Raw genomic sequence first — 16,898 nt, forward strand, 5'->3', positions numbered from 1 at the left:
AGTCGAAGGGAGTATTTTCCAAACCCTCCCTCAAAGCCAACAGCAAAAACTTCCTATTAAATCCACACTGTGCTTTCTGTGGAGATGCACATCTCTGTACAGAGGAAGTTAATGGCGCTTATAAGCAGGATTTATTCACTTAATCAAGACAGTAAATGCACATTTCTCTTCTGTAGTTATTCTTCTGGATGCTGCTTTATTCCTTCATGATGCAAGTAATGGCTCTAAGTGCCACAGCCTTGCTTTCACCCTACAAGTCACCTGTGATGGATAAGCAGATAAATGGTGTCCTAATATCTTCTGTGAGATAACTTCTTCTACAGTGCTATATTTTTATATGCTATATTTTTTCTCTATGTAAACCAACTCTGATTGAACTTCAGCTTGGAAATTTTTCTTTGATAAGGGCTTGGGGTCAGTGCCTCATCATCTGCTGTTGTTGAAGCAGGCAATGTGTGATGTACCAAAACGTAGAAAACATCAGCTATTATCTGTGCAAGACATGGACAGGAGTGATTAATTTTACACTGCCCCTTAAAACTGGACTGCTCTTATGGCTGTGAATTAAATGGCACAATAATTGTGTCTGTTAAAAAATCCATACATCCTTCTAGTAGACTTTCAGCACAATTGTCCCTTACAACACCCCAAAATAAGGATACACTTAGATTGTGTTAAATCAGTAGTACATGAGGGTATATATAGGAATTTTACCGGGGCAAACTGGATTAACCAAACTAAATTAAAACAAGGCATAATGTCATAGAAATTAAATAAGGAAAAAAGATGAGTTCATTTTCAAAAGTAGAAATGTCAATAAAAATATGGACAAGGAACACTTGATCACATAAGAAGCAAAATTAATTAAATCCCAACGTGACACTTTGCTATGGTACATTTACTAGGCAGTGAAAAAAGCCATGAACTCTGACTCAGACATCCCATATCACACACAGAACAGCCAGAAAAAATATTTCTCACGTCTGCAAAAGCAGCAGCTTGCAGCAGTAGTTCATGGCACCAAAGATCTCAGCACACTGGAACAACCTTCACTCCTCCCCTGACCCATAACACACATTTTATTGATGTTTCTCCCCAGACCAACACTTATTTTCTGACTCAGCTGCAGCACTTACTGATTTGTCTCCTCAGCAAAACTCCTGGCTTCACTTTTGCCATGAGAACCATCATTCCCAGACTTGGCTTTTAGGATAACAACAGGAAAGAACCCCTTTTCCTCTACAGCAATAGAATCAGTGTTCCTTAGGAGCACTGCTGCCTCTTCCAGCTGATTACGCTGCCTCCTAACCAACAACTGAAGGGGTTTCTTTTCTTGAAGAGGCACTGGAATTTCCCCTTTTTTAAATTTTACCTTTTCTGCCTACCTCAGCTTATGTCTTAAACGATCTGGCATGAAAACACAGGTCAACAGGAGGGCTGACAGCATTTTACAACCCTGATCCGTGGCGCTCCATGCTGAACAAACAGCACTGGGAAGCAATCCAGCAGACATGAGTGTTTTTCAGACACTACTTGTCTCCTCCCTAAAAAGCTGCAATTTAGCAGTAGGTGCAGAAAGGCACAGCAGCAAAGAGAAGGGCTCAGACACTTCATACACTGTATTTTGGACAATAGAACATTATTTCTTCATTGTGTTCATAACAAATGCTCTTGAAAACACCAAGTGAAACACTAACTGCTAAACACAAATGGCATTTGATTATTTTACAAAGGTGCCCCTGTGGTTTTGGACACAGCTTCAGTTGTTTATTTACCCCTACATAAGACAGACTAGGCAGAACAGACACAGATGTGTGTGGCAAGTGGGTGAGCAGCTCAGCCCAGCTGCTGAGCACAGCACTTGTGCCTCTTCAGGCAGGGGGAGGAATATGGGCACTGCTGCCAGAGCAGTTCTCACACACAGGCTTTGCTTTCTCTAGTAATGCACTGTTTGACTGGTCCATCTCAGGAGCTGAGGTCTTCTAATTCAGTGACATGAAACTAATGAACTGCATAACTCCTTACCTGTGTGGTACTTTGGGTTTTTAGAGTTGTAACAAACTTATTAACCAAGAATGATTAAACTTACAGTAAATGTATGTAAACTTACATTTTTCTCTGTAATACTTCCTAGTAGTAGACAACCTGAAGTGGTTCCTTTCTGCTTTCTGCTCCAAAAAAACCCACCCCAAGAAGCAGAGCACCCACAACATGACGGTTCACATTAACAGCATTCTTAAGGAAAGTAACATTCATATCATACATTTCCCTAAATGTGCCTGGACAAAACAGGAGGGATCATTACACAACACATGATTAGATCAGTAAGTTAGATTGGAACAAATTAGGAGTTGAGTGTTTGTGCATAACGCAAATGGGAAAAAAAGTTACTTTAGTTAAATGTGTGTGCACATGTTTAAGTGAAAATAGAAAACTAGAAAAGATTACAGAAATAAAGGAGGAAACTATACACTGGATAGCTGGTTCAGGTATTCACACAGACAAAAGGAATTCGGGAGATCAGTAATCTTCCATTTACAACTCTTCAGTTGTATTTTTGCTCACGAAACTCTGAATTTTAGAATTGATTCCTCTAACATTTTCTGTCATGAATTAAGATTTATTTTATCTTATCCAGTAATGCATTTATAAATTTAACCACTTAACAATTTTTCATAAAATACAGGGCCATTTGTTGGCATTTATCTTTCAATCCCCCAGAGTGTAAAACATCTTTGACAGATGCAATGATAAAAAGATGTGAATGCCAGATCACATTAAGAAATCACAATAACATTATTTCTCAGGAATTATTATCAGAACTGAAAGTTAGCATCTATTGCGGCACCTGGGATACAAAAATATGGTTTTCATCTATTTTTTAATCACTTATATTCATTTCAAATACAATTCTGTCAACTTTTAAATGAAAATTATTATGTCATCTGAAATTACTTTTGTTCACTAACTATACAAACAGTTTCAAATCAGTTCACATTTCTATCGCACTGCACAAGAGAAATCTCACATTAATATCCAGGAGCGCAGCAGAATCAAATTCTTCAAAAAGACATAGATCTCTTCCCAGTTAAGAAAGCAAAATTAGGGTCAGGATTCTCTGCTTCTTGCCATCCCTCTTTCAGTGAATTCATGCCCTCCTGCCACTCTGTTTCTGTTCTCACCTGTGCTCCAGTCCCAGCTCACCTAGCCATGAAATCAGGGGGAGTTGTGGCTCTGCAGGGCAGCTCTGGCCTCTGACAGATCCCTCTGGGCTCTTCCCAACTAAATGGGTCAGGTAGACCAAAGATAGCAGAGGTATTTTACCAAATATTTCTAACAAATTGCAGGAAAAAAATGAAAAAATACCAGAAGCACCGAATCTAACAAACAATGTTGTTGTTAAAAGCACAAAAGGGTACCTTTGGTTTCCAAAATGCAAAGATCTTCTGCAGTTATTTTTTTTCTGTTTGGCTAAATAAAAACTTCTCACACAGTTACATTCAGGCTTCTTAGTGAATAAAATAACTTAATGCATAATCATTTGCTGAAGAAAATGAAAAATAAAGTTAATGAAAATTATGATGTCATTTTACATTTAAGTCAGATGATGGAAAGAAGTATCAATATTTGCATTTCCTCTCTTACTTATTACAAAGATAAGCAAGAGAAGAAAGTAAAAATGGTATCTAAAGAGACATTTTAATTATTTTGAAGTTATTAAAAGTTTCACAGAGTTTATGTATTTGGAATATATAATGCAGCTAAAGCAATTTAAATATAGGCAATGTTAGAAAGGAAAACAGCATAAGAGCAATCAAAACTCCTTTTTCACAGATTTTCAAAACTGAGGGTGGGAGTCAATCCTGACTGTTAATTTACTTTTCATGTTCATGCTCCTCCTTCAGGTTATTGCAAAAGTACGTGTTAATAAAAGCACTTATGGAGCAAAGTGAGTTTAAGTTGTTTAGTTAAAGCCAGGCCTCATTTTGATGGCATTCTCTGAAGTCTGTAACTCTTTTACTAAGGCTCTTTGAAGAGGAGGCTGCATTATGGGAGCTGTATCAAACAAGATTGTTAAACTGCTTTGCACATCTCTGTGAGCATTAGAAATCTCAATACCTCCAGTTGTTCCTTTACGTTTTTGCTTAAATACAGAATTTAATGTGAAACCAGGTACCAGGTGAGAAATTCTCGATATCACCAACACAGAGTAAATAAGCAAAGGTGTCTAGAATAGAAAAACTTCCTGGCATTTCAGCTGTGATGATCTAAGCCAAAACAATGGACTGCAGCTCATTACTTTTAGAACCTGTGTTTGCATAAAGCTGATAAAATATTGTACTGTAGCCATGGATAATTAGAAAGCTGCAGAGGGAAGTTTAGTTTAGAGTTATATCACATACTTTTTCTAGCAGTAAAATGACATAAATAAATAAGGACTAGTATAGCTTCGACAGAATAGGAAAAATAGGACAATCAAAACTAAGACTAAATTCTTTTTTACCTACCCAGAGCATAGCACTGTAAATAAGCAGAGAATTGACTATCAGTAAGCAATTATTTATCGGAATCACAAAATATCAAGTAGCAGAAAATACATTATTCCAGAGTATTTCTAGAAAAATAACAAATGGAGCCATTTTATCTAGATATAAGGAAAATCTTTTACCACTAGAACTGTCAAGCATTGGAACAGGTTGCCTGGAGAAGTCGTGCAGTCCTAGTTTTTTAAGATTAATCTGGATAAAGTCCTGAGCAGCCTGGTGGGCACCTGAGGTGACCCTGCTTCAAGCCTCAGGTTACAGACCTGAGGTTCCACCCTGAATCATGCAGGGGTTCTGGGATATCCATTTTACAAGTACTTTTTGAGTCAGAAGGTAACTCACAGGCACACCAACTACTGCTCTAGAGGACAGCAGTTACAGACAACAGGAAACATAAATAAAAATGTACATGTGGGAGCAAAATAAATGGCATAAAGCAAAATAAAACTTAAAAAAAATTGAATTAGCACCTTTATAAAGGAAAAAAAGGCAATAACTATTAAGTAATACTCACAGATAAAAGACTGGAGAAAAGAATTAGGGAAAAAAGATTTGTATGCTAGTAAATAATCTATTCTAGGCCAAAAACCACTTCAAACAAATTGCTCAGAGAGGCCAGTGCATGAAGACAGAGACAGCAAAGAGGGAAGGGATACTCTAAATTATTCTAACAAGTCTGTTGCTCCTTGCACTGCAGGGTTCTGCACAATTAACTAAAAGACAGTTGGGACATAAACATGAAGTTGGCAAAAAACCCTCTGAATAAACCAAAGGCCCTCATTTATTACTGAATTATAAAAGAGGTTCTAGGCTCTAGCATAAAAGAAATAAGGAGTAATCTGAATAATAGATGCAGGTGTTCATATATGGATTTATGAATAATTCAGAACATTTAACATTCCAGACTTTTTTAAGGGAAAAAAGATAACATTGAGACCAGAAGTAACGGTGATACCAAAATAATCAGGGAGCGAGATGGCTGAAAAGCTGTGACAAATGATGGAAGAGGAAAGGAAAACACCCAGAGGAAGTAAAGAGCTAAAAAAGCTGTTCTTAAGAACAATGACAGAAGTAATGACAGGGAGAGACAGACTCCTTTGGAGAGCAGAAGACTTTGCAAGCAGGTTCATCAGCACAGCTGTGCTACCAACACGAGCATCCACATTTTTTACAACACTGAGAGCAAAAAAAGGAAAGATAAGGTTAAGGTATCAAAGTGATTGAGCAGGCAATAAAGATGACAAAAGTGTAAATTAAATGATTGATGGTACACATCTTGGCACCATAAAATGAGGCGTATAGAATAGGAGAAAAAGTAATGTTACATCATAGGGGGTATTATGGGAAGGTAATTCCCTGACAAGTGAATCACATACTGCTAGTTTCATGAAATACTAGCATACTTTATTAAGAGAAAATACTCCAGAAATTTAAATTGAAGAAAGATTTAGGGAAATGGAGCATATTTTGGGGATTGAGGAGGCAAAGAATGGGCTTAAAGAGTGAACGGCCTCTCCACCATGTTTGTCACAGTTTCAAATGGGAACAGACTGTGTCCCAGTTTTGCTAAACTAGCACACCAGAACCAGGAACACAGGCTGGACATCCAGTAAGGTGTCTGGAGCACATTTCAATTCTGAATTCACAGGGCATTTGCCACAGTTATACCTGCAGACTTTTAGGTGATTCTGAATTTTCTTTGCACAAGGACTGTTCGACTTTCACTGAACGTGGCTGAGCAGACTGAAGGGGATGTTTACCAAACTGATTCATGGCCCACAGATGCTAAACCCAATCCACAAAGGTGTTGAGGCAATGAAACCATCAAAATAGCTGACACATGGATACTAACGCGTCTTAAAAGGTATAGAAAAAATTACAAATCACTTGAAAAAAACAAGGCAATGTCATTACATTACTCACCCTTTGAGGAAACAACTCCTGACATAAAAGTTGGATAAAGCAGCATCAGTGCCAAGGCATACATTTGAATTGTCTTTCAGCTGTCCTCTCTCCACATCAATTTCATCAGTCAAGTACGAACCTTTGACCCAATACTGAGAAATAAGATATTGGCCATCCAGTGTAGTTCTCACAAATCGCCACTTGCATTCAGCAAAAAATAAATAACAGGATTTCCATATTTTCCCTGAGGTTTAAATTTTTCATAGTTTTTTGGAACAAAAACTTAACTATTACATGTACTTAAAAGTAGTAATTTTTTGAGAAGAACACATGAATACCTATTTAACTTCAAAGAAACAGCATAATTAGAGACAATTACATCTACTTTTTGCCTCCAGTTCACCTTTAAGTAACTTTATGGAATAAATTTAAAGTAACTTGATTTGTTCTATAGGATTTCTATAGGATCACTCACCTTCTCCCACCATTGGTCAGCCATCTTATTTCACGACAGGATTCACTACTAATTGAAAGAATGAGATGCTCTGGTACCACCTTACCTTGAAAAGAGACTCCATTAGGCAAGAGGAATTTTTAAAACATGCTAGATAGATTCACAAGAAAAAACTGACAAATAAAATATTCACTTGTCTTTGTAATTTTCTCTTCATCATTCATTAAACACACACTCAACTGAGGCCACTTTCTTGGTTTTGACTTAAGCACATTACCTCAAGCACAGAAACATAAAAAACCTTCAGGTAGAAGTCACAGTCTCACACTCCCACTGAGGCAGGTTGTTAACTTGAGTTTAATAAAGTCTTATATTTTTGTGATACACTTCCTAAAACAATGCACTGAGTGCAACTGTTTGCAGCTGAAGAATTGTAAAGGTCTACTCTGCCAGCCACTGTAATGTCCACAATCTCCAGCCCAGCTGGCTTTATATTCAGTGCATAGACTCTACTTCACAGCCTCAATGAAAAATATGGCACAGAAGACATCTACACTTTTCTCATCAGCAACAAGTCATCCTTATCTTGAAAGCAAATTTAAATTATTTGAATGAGAGTAATGAGCACAGTGTAGAATAAACACAGAAAATGATGTGTCTGGTATTTTTCATTAATATCCCATGCATGTATGTATTATACTAATAAATACGTATTTTTGTTTTTCTAAAGCTGATTAACTGTATTTAACACTGCTGTATTCATTTTCTGAGCATTCATATTTTATGAGCTGGTAAAGTTAGTGTATATTGTGATTTCCATTTTTCAAATGCTGCATTACTTCTGGGTACAGGAGAGGGCATTATGATAACAAATGAGTAAAACTTCAGTGTGTGCATGCTGTACTCTCCATTAAAGCTAAATAGAGCAGTTTGTGATACCACTGATTTGTAGTCACTGCTGTAAACAGCAACACACTTAAACAGAGTAAGTTCATTGATCAGTAGATTTATGAAACTAACACAAAAAGAAAGTCCCCAGGAGTACATAAAAAAAAAAAAAGAGAAAACAATCAGGAAGGTACAAAAGAGAAAACGTAGGGAGAAGAAGAATAGAGAACAAAGAACAAAGATACTACTGATACTACTTGTTCAACAGAGGAACAAAGATACTACTAGTTTTGCACAACTGCACCAAATTACTTGTACATACTCAATTTTGTAACAACTGTTGAGATCTATCTAGTTTTTTTGATTTAGGTAATTTGGAGCCAATCAGGAAAAGGACAGGCTCACTTCATATGTCAGTCTAGTCACACACACTGGGTCCTGATTTCAGGTTCTGTACATTACATTAGAAATAACATATATGATACCAAAATATCCACTGACTTCCACGTGTTTTAGTCAGAAATAAAGAGCATCACAGAAGTAACTCTTATTAAGTCCAATGCAATTCTCAAAATATACATTCAACTATCACTCTGAAAACACCCAAAGCCTTTGTAGGCATCAATTTTAAACACTCTTGGCTTGCACTGAGATGCTCAAGTCTTTACAGCACTGAAGAACTTTATCTCATGGCACAGAGCACTGGCAGGAGCTGGAAGAGCACGAGGGAGGCCAGGCTTGGGCAGGCAGCCACCAGCCCTGCCCTATGGCAATGCATCAGCTGCCTTCACTCCGTGCTCCTTGCATTACTCAAAACCTTGGACTTTGTGTGACTACCGTCATTATTTCAATAAGGAAACAACTTACACACCCAGCAATTAACAGCAAGCTCTGGGAAGCTACTAATAGAAGTAGTAATGCTCTCAATGGCAAATAAACTACTTTTTCTCTGACTTTCATCTCCTCTGTAAACTGCTTGCTCTAATTAACTGTGCCCAGCTCTTTTCTGTTACTTTGTATTTCACTATTGAACAGTGAAGACCCTAAATTGTTTTAGTTAATTCTGCTGAGAACTAATATACTGTCCCATTTTGTGATCCTCCATTACCAGGTTATTTTTGTATTTCTATTTTTTATTTTCCATTTGAATGTGAAATGCAAAATTACCAAGAGACATAAAAAATAACCATAGAGTAATACTATATTACAATAGAGTTTACTTGGTAAAGTAGGCATGGAGTAGTACATAATTAACTTAGAACAAAAATAAAAATATCATATTAATTCATATGATAATTACAGGATGACTGACACAATAGAGATAAATGCAGTGAGTAAATTACATGAACATGATCCAAAAGAATCTGGATCCATAGTAAATGAAAATACCTCATGGTGATTTATTTAACCACTCAAAGAAGAAAAGCCACCAGTGGTAAACAAAAAAGTCCATTTGTCAGCTGAATGCAACAGTTTACAAGCAACTCTGAGATCATTTCCACTGTTGTTAAGAAGTGAGCATACAAGAACAGCACCCGCACACTCACAGGATTTGTTTTTCCCTCTTTCTTTTGTGCTGCCCATGCTTGTGTCCCAGATAATTGTTGGCTGTTAAGTCTGAAGCAATACCAAGAGATAGCCTGGGCCACTGGACAGAGTGTTTTTCAGCAGAATCACGCTTGAAATGAGGAAAAACCAATGCAGATTGGAACAGGAAATGATCATGAGACAATTTTCAATTACGATAAAAATATCTTTATTAGAAACTGTCAGCCAGAGTAGGAATATCTCTGTGCTTCTCCACATGCCAATATCCTACAGCTCCTGCAAAAGAAGAGAAAAGGCAGCTCATGAAACAATAACTTAGTGCTCTGCACAGCACATTGCCAATTCTCCCACACTGCTTACCCTTCTCCTCTGCTTCCAGCAACTACTGGCAGGGCACCGTCTCTACTCATTCTGGGCAGGACAGAAGGACAGAAAGAGATTTAGTTCACTGTCAAAACCACTGATTTTTCTATACAAGTGTAGTATACATTACAAGAGCACCAGTGCCATGGAACATCTATGGAGGTACTTACGTTCTGCTTCCCAAATCCTTGCATCATTTACTGAATGAGACTTGACATCCAGGCAGCACCTCCAAGCAGCAAAAGGGCAAAGCAGCCCTGATTCACTGTGGCTGCACAAACATGGTCCAGATCAGGTGTTTGGAGCTTCTCCTCCTGTGCCAAGATAACCTCAACACACAGTGAGCAACCTTGTACTAATAACAAATCCCCCCCATCCCAAACAACAGATCCCAGGTTGTCACAGACGTGTCCAGATGGTACTCACTGCTTTGAAGCCTCCTCCCAGTCCTCCCTCAACTGGAAATATGAGGTGTCACTGGCAGATCTCGTGGCAGCTGTCTGTAGCACCACCTTTGACACGTGGATCTCACCTTTGCCCTGCTAGGCTTGTTTCAGCAGTGTACAAGTTACTGTCTACATATTTTTGCATCTGGTTAAACTGCACCCGAGCCCAAAAAAAGGCCAAACCTCAGCACTGCAAGTCATCTAATTGCATTAGCATACCATGGTGTCACTTTTAACAATTCCTCAGGCTCAGCACAGCATTTACCTAAATACCATATTCAAAATGCAGGTTATGAGACTGACTGGGTATAAGGTCACATTTAAATACACAGCTGTCTGCTCAGTGTTGAAGCCATCTAATTACCTGTATTTCATGATAAGAAGTGTTTAACTCTGAGGCACACCAGCTGTGCAGGAACCCAGGGCACATGCCTAATCCCAACCAGAATGTACACATAGTTTGTGTATGTAGAGACAGGGCACAGCAAAGCCCCTCTGTGAGCAGATGAGATGCTGTATCCTCAGCTGAAATCCAACCTGGAAGCCCCTTCTCCCTGAGGTGCCAAGGATTTTGAAGCTGGCATGATGAAGAAGAGGTTTGTACCTGGCACTAGGAGGTACATGGAAACTTACCTGGAGGCTTGTACACAACTTCCATTTTTCAGGCTTCACAAATTCTTTTCTTTTTAAACCCAGAGGTAACACTTGGACCTTATTAGTGCCCCCCCAATCAGCTCACAGTGGAACTCAGTCCACATTCACCTTGGGAGTGACAGAATAACAGTCCTTATGTATCATTAGGGATGATGCACAACCCCTTTTTCAGCCTAATACAGACAGCACCTAATGCAACTTTCTCCTCCTCCCAACCCAAACCACAGCAAAACAGAGAAACCCAGACCAGCTCCAGCTTCCTCAACTTGTCAGTACACCTTGTTATCAGTTTGTATTTTTAAATTTTCTGTAAGTTTTATCACAAATGATCAGGCATTCAGTTAGAGAGAACAGCAGAAACCAAATACTGGGGAAGGTCACCAGAGTAAGTTATATATATTAAAATTATTTTATCCACACAGTTCACAGAATTACTACTTTGATAGAGCATCACAATAAGGCAATTAACGACACACATAAGTTAACCACACAGTAAACCTTTTAAAAATAATGCAAGTTAATCCAACCCAGTTCACTGCCAATACAGAAAGTGCAGATAAACTGGAAAATGACATACCAAGAAAAGTAAAGATGGCAGCACTGAACCAAGATGGTAGATAGGTTACAAAGCATTTAGGTAAAAATCTCTCCCTCTCAACTAAACTAGAACCATATGCCCTAAACAGAGCCAAGATGTGAGGCAGCCTGCAACTTATGCACCAGATGCATGGTGACTAATTTAGGAGATGTGTTCTCCTAAACAGATACAACCACTGGCAGAGCTTCCTGCAGCCCCTGAGGAACCCCTGCTCCATCCACTGCTCTTACAGCACTCAGGCATCAGCTGCTCCTGCAAAACTCTCTCTTCTGCTGCTCACATCTCTTTCCTCTAGAGATGATAAATGACTCTTCTTCCCAGCTAAGTGAATCCCATGGAAAATGCTGAGGGTCTAAATCCATTTCATGCCTCAGGATGCTATTGTTATTTTGCAGCATACTTAAAAAGGACAGGTATTTCATAAGGCAAACTGAAAGATGAGGTCCCAAGAGCAAAGCCTTTAGTGAGTTTGAAAAGATAAAAGCCAGAAGGAGGTAATGAAAATTTGAGGCAGGATGAAGAACAAAGGGATTCAAGGAGCAGTGATGATGATAGAAAACAATGCAAGTATCAATGACTACCAGAGTAGTCCTTCTTGGGTCTTCAGAAATTTACCAACAGGGTACAGATTAAATCATTTAAATACTTATTGATTAATAAAAATTATTAATCAATTATTAAAAAATATAATTATTAGAAAGATATGGTCTCATAGTTCTGGGGGATGATTGTGATCAGAATCTCTAATAAGATTTTGTGCAAACAGGAGCATAAAAACAGTGTGCCATATTATCAGCAAAAGTCTACCTGCTTTATAATATTAAAAGGAATACAGGGTAAACTGAAATTAATTTCTTTATTTTTTTAAACATATATCCTTTAGAACACACAGAGTTTTGGTCATGTAATTCAATGAATGTTCATTCATCCTCTCTTCCAGCAAGGACTGGAGCATTACAGGGTTTTATAACAGATAAGAGCTTCTAAATGGTAACTAAGGCAAGGACCAGCCATGCACACACTGGTTATTTATTATAATTTTTGCAAAACATCGAGTTTCAGAGGAAAGAACCCAGGTTCCCAGTTTTTGAGGTATGCAAGGACTAATGAACTTCGCCTTTTTATTTCTGGCATACTGGAAAAATACTAAGTTATTGCACTATTGGTTATCCTACCCATCAGCAAAACCAACTTCTGCAGTTTGTAAAAATCAAAATGCATCAGTCACAGTGTGTGACACAAGGCCACTGAGTCCATCTGGTTAACTGGAGCAGGTATTGTCGTACATCACCTTAGCACAATGAGGAGGCAGCAAGAAAAGGCACAGTGAAAATACAGCATGCACCATCTTCTCCACTGTTAACAGCTGCTCAGACTACAGAAAACAGAATACATTTCACATTGCAGTCATTGCAAGGAGATATATAAAGTTTAATAGGATCCCATTCTTGAGTTGCTTTATTACTCTGCTCAATTAAATGCTATTTAATGATTCAGCACTTACAAGATATTATATACCATTCATACTCCATTGACTTCAGTTACTCCATTGACTTCAGTGAAGCTCATGATTTTTCCAGAAAAGATGAGTAGTTCTAAGGAAAAAAATATTAACTTTCTGTTTAAGACTTAAGAATAAACAAATTAAAAGTAGTGACTACATGTAACAACTGCTATATTTTCTGTAATTCACGCATGGGGAGATTGAGATTATCACACCAAAATTGTTTACACCCCTGATACTGGTTTAACTGGTAAGCAGCCCAAGGATGAAGATTACTTCATATTATGTCTGTATTTCCATCAAAAACTGCAGTGACTTGGCTGTTGCACTTTATTGGAGCATTTTATTTCCAGCTGTATCCACCATAAATTACTGTTACAGCATAAAATATCAGCATTCTGGATCATCAGAGTTGGTGTAGGCAAATTGGTGAAACAGTCATGTTTGTTGCTGTGTTAGTCCAGCAGGGTATTCCAATACTCACCTTTGTGTTTCATGCCTCAGCACACCTTAACTCTACTTATCCTCAGTGTAAGAAATGAGCTGAAAAGGCAACTCCTTGTCTCAGGCACTGGCTTGCAGTTCAGAACATCCACAGGTGACTCTCAGGCAACAATTTCACTCTGCAGCTGGGAGAACATGCACCAGGCCAGTGCATGTTCCACAACAGCTTTCAGCTGCTCCCTGTTGCTCCAAAGTGACCATGTTTGCTGTCACAGATATTTTCCCTCATCAACTAAATTTTCACCAGAAAGGTAAACCATTTAGCCCTGAAGTGCAGTTAACCACTTGGGTAAAAAACTATTATAAGCTGTAGATACTTGTAACTCCATGCTCTCGAATGCTAATGATACATCACTCAGTTTTTTCATTGTATACAAGTATAACAGCTGCTTCTTTTGATTTTTTTTAACAATCTCTTGCTCGCATAGGCATTACCAACCACCAGCCTGCCTCCCACTGACACAGAATTGCTAATGCTGCTTATGTTTCCAGTTTGTAGGACCATGATGACAAACTTCTCCTTACTTTTGTGTTGGAAATGTGAATGAAATTGCATGTATCCTCCTTGGTGAGACACAGGGCACCAAAGCAGAGCAGGTGAGCTGCTTGGTGCTCTGCTCACACCGCTCTGCTCCCGTACCAGGAGGGGAGAGAGCACAGCCAAGTCTGCACTCTCTCACAAGGAAGAAAAGTTTCTGTGGAACTGAAAGATAGCCCCCTGAGAGCTGAGGAATCTAAATTCAGAAAGCCTGAAAAAACTTACTGCAACTGAGAATCTGAAGCACAGACAGATTAAATGACCTTGCCCAAAGCCTGTCCAGGAGAGTGCATCAGAGATGGATATTGAATCAAGTGACAATCAGACACAAGATTTTTTTTTTTTGGATTTGATGTACTAGAAAGTATAAACCATTTCTTTATCACCAGAAGTTTCATAAAGCTGGACCACTGATGACAATACTTCAATCCACAATTTTAAGGCCATAATGTCCCTTGACCACATACTTGGCTTTCATTTAATTCAGGTGGTGCTGCACATCAGTACATCAGAACCATACATTAATTGCTACATTTGCAACATTTTAAAACTGTTTTTCCACATCAATATGCTTGCCTTTGTCTCTGCTATCCATACAAAGAAACAGACAGTGTAAATCAGTATCAGCAGCAATATTAAAGTAACAGGTATTCAAGTTTTGGAATGCACCATATAGAATATTCTATAGAACACAAACCTGACAAGACCCAGACAGGAAACGGGATGTGAGACCATGAGCAAGGTTAACACAAAATTCAGTGTGGTACACAAACTGAATGCATAATTCTTGCTCCCAAAACACTGTTTGTGAGAGAAGAGTCCATCAGGAAAGAGATTTCAACAGGCAATGGAAAAGCAACAGACACTGCCTCTACTGAGCACTGGAATGGGCTGCCCCAGGAGCTTTGGGGGAAAACAGTTCCAACTGGTTCCCAATAGGATACAAACATTAATTCATGGACCACAGCTCCCTAACAGGACAGTAAAAGGACTGGCTATGTATATACACTTCACTGATCCTTGAGAGTCTAGCAAAAAAAAGAAGAAATGACTACACTTATCTTCCTTCCTTGGCAAACGTACAAAGCAGGTGTGTAGCTTCAGTGCATATTTCATCTGTGCCCCTGGACACCTCTACAGACAGATGCTCCCACTGACATGAGGTTTCAGCTTTGTCTACCATGGAAGGAATTCAGCTGGCCCTGGCAATCCAACTCAAATGGTTTACATGGTTTGCAAACATAATTTCTGGAAGATGATGATGAAAATGGAATTTCCAAGGCAAGTGAGCCCACAAATGCAACGAAAACAGGAGCGTTCTCTGGATTACATACAAACAAAGCAAGTTCAGCACTATCTCTACATCGTTGTTTTTTCTAGCTAGAAAACACTTTTTGCACTGATTGTCATTACTTTCTACATCCAGAAGTACACTCATCCTAGAGGCTTTACAGGAGTGTCCCTAATTTAATGAGCATATTGTCACCTGAACTCCCTGTGCACAGGCTGTGGATTGGTTACAGGTACAGCAATGATTCCATGCATGCTTTCATTTCCTGAGTAAATCTTCATGAAGACCAGAAGAGGATTTAAGAAGCACAAACATTTCACTTCTGCATATGATTCCAGAACTTGCTTTTTTCTAGCCTAGAGAAAACAACTCCAAGCATCATTTTAGGCTGCTGTCATAATATTTTCAGGCTTGAGACTCAAGATTTCATTTATTTTTATGCCATCAGGATCTTCTCCAATATTAAATAAAAAAATCTGAAAGCTACTCATATGAGAGGACTATTGTGAGCCAAGATTTCAGGGATTGGCTTTAGTTCATGCCTTAAAGAGATGTCTTAAAAAAAAGAAAGGAAACTGAAAGTCTCAAAATAAAATTAAAATAATTCAGCTTTGCATCTTGGGTTACACTTTCCTGCTTCTTACAGAAAGGTTCACTCACAAAGCATCCCATATACCTATACTCCTTATCCTCTTTTACATATATGCTTGTCCTTCAACTCGTATGCCTCAAGACCGCTGCTCACAATTTAAGCTAAGCAGGAAAAGCAGGATATATGCAGAGCTTTTCAAGTAACCATTCCCCAGCTGTGCTTGTCCAATAAGTCTTTGAAGACACTTGCATTGATTCCACTGGCACTTGACAAGCCTCACATAAAGTGAAGTGAAACACAAAACTTCTGGGCCTCATGAACCAGTTCCCTAGAGAGAACAATGCTCTAGGATTGGCACAAACCCAAAAGCAGTAGGACAAAATCCCTGAGCCTGCTGGCTCTCCTCTTGCTCCTGCAGCCATGCAGGTAATAGTCATCACCTTATGGGGTTCTTGACAATTTACACTTAAGTGGTCAACAAAATCCCCATGCTGGAACTTAAAACTTGATAGTTTATAATGCTCTTAATTATAAAATCTAAAAAAATCAAGTAAAACTTAGCATAGGGAAAGAGCATATTAAAAATAAGTGGTTTGTGACTTCAATAGGAAATTGCATGCTTTTTATTACAGTGTTTTCATTCATATTTAATGGTTTATGCAAGCTGTTCTTACACAAAGGACCACTAACTCTGTTAAAGATGGATCTCAGCTTCCTCAAGTCTGAAGATCACCAGCAGAGAGGTGATCTGTTAAGCCTGTCATTCCACGAGGCTATGAACACATCACAGAGCTGCAGCTGAGCCAACAGAATGTTATCTTCCTTTCCAAAATTGTATGTTAGTCACTCCATTTTTAGCTTTTTTCTAACCAATTTAACTTTTTTCACAGAATGATGGATCTTTGACTCTTAAAAGTATTTCTCTGATTTGAGTTGTCTTTAATAAGATGTTTCTTATTAAATCTTATTAATATTGCAATTACCAACAAATTCTTAACAAATGAAAAAAAATCTGATTTAAAATTTACTTTCCTCTACATGAAAAAGTTAGTAACTCTACCCTAAAATC

General features: G+C 38.3%; 1 protein-coding gene across 1 annotated transcript in view; it reads right to left on the reverse strand.

The window, feature by feature from the left end:
• Positions 1–16,898, reverse strand: part of NRG3 (neuregulin 3) — a 344,618-nt gene that overhangs the window by 56,267 nt on the left and 271,453 nt on the right.

Source organism: Agelaius tricolor, unplaced genomic scaffold (genome assembly GCF_023055355.1).
Source record: "Agelaius tricolor isolate 1412-34295 unplaced genomic scaffold, bAgeTri1.0.p SCAF_13, whole genome shotgun sequence".
NCBI classification, from domain to species: domain Eukaryota; kingdom Metazoa; phylum Chordata; class Aves; order Passeriformes; family Icteridae; genus Agelaius; species Agelaius tricolor.